The sequence below is a fragment of the Mustelus asterias genome, chromosome 12 (assembly GCF_964213995.1).
Source record: "Mustelus asterias chromosome 12, sMusAst1.hap1.1, whole genome shotgun sequence".
In the NCBI taxonomy this organism is placed as follows: domain Eukaryota; kingdom Metazoa; phylum Chordata; class Chondrichthyes; order Carcharhiniformes; family Triakidae; genus Mustelus; species Mustelus asterias.
In genome coordinates, this window is record NC_135812.1 from 32,943,813 (window position 1) to 32,951,617 (window position 7,805).

Consider the following 7,805-nt stretch of genomic DNA (forward strand, 5'->3'; position numbering starts at 1 on the left):
GAGACGGGAGAGGTGCCGGAGGATTGGAGGATTGCGGATGTGGTTCCTATTTTCAAGAAGGGGAATAGGGATAGCCCAGAAAATTACCGACCGGTGAGTCTAACCTCAGTGGTTGGTAAGCTGATGGAGAAGATCCTGAGGGACAAGATTTATGAGCATTTAGAGAGGTTTAGTATGCTCAAGAATACTCAGCATGGCTTTGTCAAAGGCAGATCGTGCCTTACGAGCCTGGTAGAGTTCTTCGAAAATGTGACTAAACACGTTGACGAAGGGAAAGCGGTAGATGTGGTTTATATGGATTTTAGCAAGGCGTTCGATAAGGTCCCCCATGCAAGGCTTCTAGAAAAAGTGAGAGGGCATGGGATCCAAGGGGCTGCTGCCCTGTGGATCCAGAACTGGCTTGCCCAAAGGAGGCAGAGAGTGTGTATAGATGGGTTTTTTTATAAATGGAAGTTGGTCACCAGTGGTGTGTCCCAGGGATCTGTTCTGGGACCCTTGTTGTTTGTCATTTTCATAAATGACCTGGATGAGGAAGTGGAGGGATGGGTTGGTAAGTTTGCCGATGACACGAAGGTTGGTGGGGTTGTGGATAGTCTGGCGGGATGTCAGAAGTTACAGAGGGACATAGATAGGATGCAAGATTGGGTGGAGAAGTGGCAGATGGACTTCAACTCAGATAAATGCGTAGTGGTCCATTTTGGCAGGTCAAATGGGATGAAGGAGTACAATATTAAGGGAAAGACTCTTAGTACTGTGAAGGATCAAAAGGACCTTGGGGTCCGGGTCCATAGGACTCTAAAATCGGCCCCGCAGGTGGAGGAGGTGGTTAAGAAGGCGTATGGTGTGCTGGCCTTTATCAATCGAGGGATTGAGTTTAGGAGTCCGGGGATAATGATGCAGCTATATAAGACCCTCATCAGACCCCACTTGGAGTACTGTGCTCAATTCTGGTCACCTCATTACAGGAAGGATGTGGAAAAGATTGAAAGGGTGCAGAGGAGATTGACAAGGATGTTGCCTGGATTGAGTGGCATGCCTTATGAGGATAGGCTGAGGGAGCTCGGTCTTTTCTCCTTGGAGAGACGTAGGATGAGAGGAGACCTAATAGAGGTATATAAGATGTTGAGAGGCATAGATCGGGTGGGCTCTCAGAGGCTTTTTCCCAGGGTGGAAATGGCTGCTACGAGAGGACACAGGTTTAAGGAGCTGGGGGGTAGGTACAGGGGAGATGTTAGGGGAAAGTTTTTCACTCAGAGGGTGGTGGGCGAGTGGAATCAGCTGCCGTCAGTGGTGGTGGAGGCAAACTCAATAGGGTCTTTTAAGAGACTCCTGGGTGAGTACATGGGACTTAATAGGATGGAGGGTTATAGGTAGGCCTAAAAGGTAGGGATATGTTCGGCACAACTTGTGGGGCCGAAGGGCCTGTTTTGTGCTGTAGTTTTCTAGGTTTCTATGTTTCTAATAGAAGGGCCAATAGCCCCGGCTGCCTTTAAAGCACCAATGCACTTTTTAAAAAATAATATAGCTGCTACAGCATTGCCTAATGAACGAAACTTCGCAGTTATATAGAATCCCTACAGTGCAGGAGGCCACCATTCAGCCCATCGAGTCTGCACGAACAACAAACCCACAAAGACCCTATCCCCACAACCCCACATATTTACCCCACTAATAGCTCTAACCTATGCATCCCGGGACACTAAGTGTCAATTTAGCATGGCCAGTCAACCTAACCTGCACATCTTTGGACTGTGGGTGGAAACCAGAGCACCCGGAGGAAGCCCATGCAGACACAGGGAGAATGTGCAAGCTCTACACAGACAGTGAGCCAAGCCGGGAATTGAAGCCAGGTCCCTGGAGCTGTGAGGCAGCAGTGCTAACCACTGTGCCACCGTGCCTGTAATAAGATGTCCACGTGTTGTGTGAGATAAAATTGGGTCCAGATTTTATAGTGAATGATTAAATTAAATTTCATTTCTGTTGGATCTAAGCCTCAGGCCCCTCCATCAATGCCTGCCTGCCACTGCATTATCATTCCTTTTTGTGAAAGCACAGGGTCACCCCACTCTTCATCTCACACTGCAACAGCACTGCTCCCATTATCAAAATATGATGCATTATTATTAGTAATCCAGGGGCTATAGGAAGATACAGGGAGGGAAGTGACCTTGCAAGGGCGCTGATGAAAGTAGCTAGGCACGCGAGAAAATATGAATGCATGTTTGTTACTGAAGGTAATTTAAAGAAAAATGCTATCTGTATGCAAATCTGATTCAAAAAATGGTTTACTACATCTCAATGTATATTGGCTTTAGGATTGATAGTGCCATTTGTATCACTTGCTTGACTGGAGAGGAACATTTTTTTTCCCGTCCCATGCGCTGAACATGACAGTATTTCACTGATGTTCGTAAATATGGTAAGGAGTTCAACACTTACAAACTCCTATCAACTTCAGTCACCATCGTCAGTCCGTGGCCCAGTCTAGCTCTTGACCCGAGGCTGGAGGTCATCGATCCGAGCCCAGCTGCAGAGAATTGAATGCAATTTTCCAGGCCGACACTTCGGTGGAGCATTGAGGGGTGCTGCACAGCCACAGGTGCTGTCTTTTACATGAGACATGACACTGAAGCTCCGTCTACCTGTTCACATGGATGAAAGATATCCCACAGCACTATTAAAAAGAGTTAAATTCTCCCAGTGAGCTGGACAATACACATCCTTTAACCAACACCAACAAATCAGATAAAATAGTCATTTATCTCACCAATGTTTGTGGAATCTTGTTTTGTTCAAATTGGCACATTTGCCAACAGTGCAACAATGACCAGGCCTTAAAAGTACTTTATTGGTTTAAAAGTACTTTGGCACAGAGGAAATGAAAATCACAATATAAATGTAAATACTTTCTTCCCTTTTTTTGGAGTGGCACGGTGGCACAGTGGCTAGCACTGCTGCCTCACTGCGCCAGGGACCCAGGTTCAATTCCCAGCCTCAGGTGAATGTCTGTGTGGAATCTGCACGTTCTCCCCATGTCTGCGTGGGTTTCCTCCCACAATCCAAAGATGTGCGGGTTAGGTGGACTGGCCATGCTAAATTGACACTAGTCTCAGGGGGACTAGCTGGGGAAAATGTATGGAGTTATGGGGATAGGGCCTGGTTGGGATTGTGGGCAGTGCAGACTCTATGGGCCGAATGGCCTCCTTCTCTACTGTAGGATTCTATGATTCTAGGATAACAAATTGCATCCATTCAGACAGGAATTATGAAACCAGAGAACAGACTACATCAAATTTTCTTCTGCAAAATGGTGAATGTTTTGAATGATCCATCTCCCCTCACTGTGTCCCCCTCATAAATAGCAATGCTGTGAATAAATCACCTCAAAAGGCAGGATAATAAATATTTGATTTCATATTTTGTTGCTGAAAACTATAAAGGTACAAGAATTGTTCAACAGATCATATATTTAATGTCTGTTTTCCCTGGCCAGCTCTCCACCTCTCTGTCTAGCCTGTGGGGACCCAGTGTGTAACTAGACTAAATTAAAATGAACAACATATTTATTATCTGACAGGCAAAACACTATTAAAAAACACACATTGCTTAAAAGTAGTACTCCACATGATTTATCACTTAGCTGATTATAACATAAAATTGCATCTCAGGTTACATTTTCTTTGTAGTTTTCGTATATCCTTTACAGCCTTTGCTACGCAGAAGATGGGTATGACAGAAGGTTGGTGCCAGCAAAAATAATTATAGCACCTATAACCGTATTCCAAAAATTTGCAAAATTACTAAAATGTCCCCAGTGGCAACTCCGAGGATGTTGTCTGCATTTCCTCAAGAGATGGCAGAACATTCTAGCACCTCCTTTGTCAAGATCACTAAGGACAATCATCTTTTTCCTCTCACTCTAATCATAAAACCTCAAACTCGACCACTTGGTTAGAAACAAGGATCACTCCTGTATAATGAGGCTGTAAGCAGATTGACCTATCAGCCTGTGATGTACCAAAGATGAACTGAAGTCATGTGATGAGTAACCCCAGTAGGAGATGACAGCATAACTGGTGAGAGCTGAAGTTATAAGAAGGTGACAGACGTCTGAAAAGTGGGACTATTTATCATTACCACAAGCAATTGAGATATACTCTGCAATACTTAAATTTTAAACAGCATTTTGCAACCTAACCAAAATAACTTAACAGCTTCTTCATGATGTACTTTGTTAGACTTGTGTGTATCTTATGTCTATGATATTTTCCCACATATAGGGCAGAATGTTCTGGACGGGAATCATCGTAGAATCCCTACAGTGCAGAAGGAGGCCATTTGGCCCATCGAGCCTGCAGTGCTAACAATCCCACCCAGGCCCTATCTCTTACCTCATGTATTTATCCTGCTAATCCCTCTGACACTAAGGGGCAATTTAGCATAGCCAAAAAATCCACCTAACCTGCACATGTTTAGACTGAGAGAGGAAACCGGAGCAACCCGGAGGAAACCCACGCAGACACAGAGAATGTGCAAACTCCACATAGACAGTGACCCAAGGCTGAAAGTCCCTGGTTCTGTGAGGCAGCAGTGCTAACCACCGTGCCACAGCTGGACAGCAGATGAGAGACCTATGTTGCCTCTTAAGGCCTGCTGACTCACAAGTCAATAAGGCAAGTTGTGAGGCCAGCTGTGGGCCTTTCCCTGGTATCAGGGCCCTGAGTGTGGATGTGCTGTCTGCTAAGTGGTGCCAGTCAGTCAGAAGTCAGCAGCTCTTTTGCACAGCAATGTCATTGGTGAGGTGGTGGCTGCTGTCTTGGATCTCTGGAGCAACCCAGGCTAGTTGGGGTGGGGTGGGGTAGGCTGGGGATGGGGGTGGGGGGGGGGTGTAAGGGGAGGAATGATTGCACCAACAGTGTGAAGTTTGACTCTTAGCAGGCAGCCCACCACACTCTCACCCCATACCCCCCCCCCAACCCCACCCTTACCTCACCCCGCCCCCACTCAACAAGACAAGCAATCTGTACTGTTTTACTTGTTACACACACCGTATGGAAACAGGCTGATCTGCAGCTGTATTAACACCAGTGGTTGGGTGGGAGGGGGGAGATGGGGGGGGGGGGGGGAAGGAGGGTGGTGGGGGGAATGAGATTCTTAAGAGGTTGTTAAAGTATCCACTTATGGGCCTCAATTGGCAGCAGGGCAGGAAGATCATCCACGGGCCTTCCCATCTCAGACACAGAGTGGAGGTGGGAGGGCGGCCAGGTGCTCACCTGCCTCCCTCCAGCCTAATTAAATACCTTCCAAGTGTCCAAACACACAACTCAATCCTCTAGTGTCTTTTTCTCATCAAATTTTCTCCCTTGCTGAAAACGATTCCAGTGCACTCATATGAATGATGACATTGAATGATTCATTTTCTGCAGTCTTCTGCCTCCACTACCTCATACTTAAGCAACCATATCTTCATTAGAGCTTGCTCAGTGAATATTAACAGGCTGTTCGAGTATGGGGTTCATTATAGTCCAGACTGACCCTTACACCCTTGTGAACTGAGAGGTGCACTTGATGTGAATATGGACTTGCAAAAGGGATTTGTGTAACAAAGTGTAACATAACAAATTTCTGGATCTTCCTGGAATTTCCGTCTTAACAGCATCGTTCGTGGACCTGTACCACATTAGAAACATAGAAAACCTACAGCACAAACAGGCCCTTCGGCCCACAAGTTGTGCCGAACACATCCCTACCTTCTAGACCTACCTATAACCCTCCATCCTATTACGCTCCATGTACTCATCCAGGAGTCTCTTAAAAGACCCTATTGAGTTTGCCTCCACCACCACTGACGGCAGCCGATTCCACTCGCCCACCACCCTCTGTGTGAAAAACGTACCCCTAACATCTCCCCTGTACCTACCCCCCAGCACCTTAAACCTGTGTCCTCTCGTAGCAGACATTTCCACCCTGGGAAAAAGCCTCAGAGTCCACCCGATCTATGCCTCTCAACATCTTATACACCTCTATTAGGTCTCCTCTCATCCTTCATCTCTCCAAGGAGAAAAAACCGAGCTCCCTCAGCCTATCCTCATAAGGCATGCCACTCAATCCAGGCAACATTAATAAACATTGTCTGCAGCAGTTCAACAAGGCGGCTCACCATCACATTCTCAAGGGAAATTAGAGATGAGCAAAAAGTAGTGGTCTTCCCAGCAATGTCCACATCCCATGAAACAATAAAAAGTCCATGGGGAGCATAAAAGGGAATCAAAATTAACTAAGGGGCAGAAAGCATAGAGTAAATGGTTATTTTACAAACTGTTATAAAGTATACAATGGCATTTCCTAGGTGTAGGGATTAGGATTATTGCTCTTCTTCATATATATTAATAAACTGCACCCGGGTGGAAAGGAATTATTTCTAAGTTGGCAGGTGATGCAGAACTCAAAAATGAAGCAAACAATGAATTAGAAACAACAATCCCAACCAGGCCCTATCCCCAGAAGCCCATACATTTACCCTGCTCACCAGTCCACAAGCACAAGGACTGGTGAACTGGGCAGATGTGATTCAGTGCAGAAGTAATACATGTTCACAGGAAGAATGTGGGGGAGTCTAAACCTAAATGGAAAAATTTCAAAGGAGATGCAAGTCACACATGTGCAGCTGTGATATTGGAGATGTTGTTAAAAAAAAGGCTACTATTTATTTTAAATGGACACAAAAACCTTAAAGATGGCTGCCTAAAGTTAGCTGATGTTAACTACAATGTTCTGGGGGCCCGGGTTTGAATCGCGCCAAGGCAGCTGGTGGAATTTGAATTTTAAAAATCTGGAATTAAGAATCTACTGATGACCATGAAACTATTGTCGATTGTCAGAAAAACCCATCTGATTCATTAATGTGCTTTAGGGAAGGAAATCTGCCGTCCTTACCTGGTCTGGCCTACATGTGACTCCAGAGTCACAGCAATGTGGTTGACTCTCAATGGCCCCCTGAAATGGCCTAGCAAACCACTCAGATGTCACCACCACCACCAAGGGCAACTAGGGATGGGCAATAAATGCTGGCCAACCAGCAATGTCCATGTTCCATGAATGAATTTTTAAAAAAAGAAAGAACTGAGGAAACATTTGGCAGAGATGACTCAGGAATGGATAATATTCCAGGAGGAAGTGAAGAGGTACAAGGAAGAAACTACAGAACTGAAGAAAATGATTGGACAATTTGGAGGAAACCTGGAAAACATTATTATCCACGGATACGTATGAATAGCTAAAAAGGACCTAGAATGGCAAGAGCAGGTAAACATCTCACCAAGGTACATGACGAGTCTCAGAAATAAATCAGCAGAAGTGCAATTATAGAACATGAGCTTGAAGGAGAGTGCAGAGGAATTATACTCTGCTGAAGAAAGACTGATCAGTGCAGAGAAGCAACGTTCATGTATGAAAGATGAGTTTGTAAAGTACAAATGAGAGCCGATGAGAACACTGGAATGTTGCTCACAGGAAGTAGAACGTGAAATGCCTTTGTGGCTTAGCATTAACTGCATAAAATTGCGGGAGCATCAGCAGGTCCTCATAACAGCAATATATTTTTAAAATGTAACAATCAAATGAGATTGATTCTCAGATGTGTAAATCTGGCAATCAGGAAGACTTGAAGAGATTGAATTCGTTAATTCTGGAGAACATGAGCTTCATTGGAGGCATTACTCAGGGCTCTTGAACGTATAAATAATTGAACCATATAAGATGCTCAAGATTACCAGAAACTCTAAACTTAGGGGCACAGGTTTTAG